We start from the raw sequence: 1,009 nt of genomic DNA, 5'->3' as shown, positions 1-1,009 counted from the left end.
CTCTGTTTGCTTCAACCTTCATCAGGAGACAAGAAATAAATTATTACTTTGATTCATTTCAGGGAGAATCACCTCCACTGCTCCACCTTCCTCCATCTGTCCCAGCTCCACCCAGTCTCCTCCCATCATGCTCCTGTTCCTCTCCTCCAGTGCTGCAGTGGTTTTCCTCCACCTACTGGTTTTACTGGTGAGCTGGTGTTTTCACAGGAGTCATGAAGGTGAGGAAGTCAAATGTTTTCAACTTCTCTTCCTCTGAGCTTCTGGGATTAAATCCAGAAACTCTGTAATCTGTAGTTTCCAGATTTTCTTCAGATTTCCTGGCATGAAGCCTCACTTTGAACATCTGGAGAAATTTAGCTGAATGTTTCTGCTGCTTTGGTTTCAGGATCTGGATTTGACCCACAGCAGTTTGGACCCAGCAGAGGTGAGTCTGGAGGATTTCTGGGCTTTTCTGGGACCAGAGTTCTGGATCAGACAGAATCCAGACCGGATCAATCAGGACTTCAGATCTGCTTAGAAAACATTAACACAGTCAGAGCATTTTTCTGCTTCCTGCCTCCATGTTGGTTCCAGTAGAGCTGCTTCACTGTCACTCAGCTCCCCTTGTGGTCAAACTGCGTTACTGCAGCAGCTTCACTGACCTGAACTGCAGGCTGGTTGGATGTCTGATGGATCTCAGCTGATCTCAGCTTCCTGCATGCACACTGAGCATGCTCAGTGGGTCGCCATGGAGCAGAGCAGATGTTTACAGCTCTACTCCAGTCTACTCTGGTTGGAACCAGCAGTTCTCCCAGGGCCTTACTGGGAGAACTGCTGGTTCACAGATCATTTCACTTTTACTGATAAATTCAGTCTTATTGTTCTCTATTCAGAAAGAAACTTTTTGATTTATTTTCCGCTCTGTAACCTCATTATATCGTCTGAATCTGGTGAATTTTCTGCAGGAACCTCTACATGTGTCCTCTACTCAGCACTGAGGACAGACGTCCATCAGGGACAGATCGTCTGC

At 46.5% G+C, this 1,009-nt stretch overlaps 1 long non-coding RNA gene across 1 annotated transcript; it reads left to right on the top strand.

Moving 5' to 3' along the window:
* The first annotated feature begins 66 nt into the window (after nucleotides 1-66).
* Nucleotides 67-1,009, top strand: LOC106941771 (uncharacterized). The gene is made up of 3 exons (XR_001423454.1): nucleotides 67-218; nucleotides 386-424; nucleotides 945-1,009. It is a non-coding gene; the product is annotated as an uncharacterized LOC106941771 (long non-coding RNA).

Source organism: Poecilia latipinna, unplaced genomic scaffold (assembly GCF_001443285.1).
Source record: "Poecilia latipinna isolate Pla-1442-1.1 unplaced genomic scaffold, P_latipinna-1.0 Scaffold3857, whole genome shotgun sequence".
Taxonomy (NCBI): Eukaryota; Metazoa; Chordata; class Actinopteri; order Cyprinodontiformes; family Poeciliidae; genus Poecilia; species Poecilia latipinna.
This window is presented reverse-complemented; position numbering and strand designations above follow the sequence as displayed.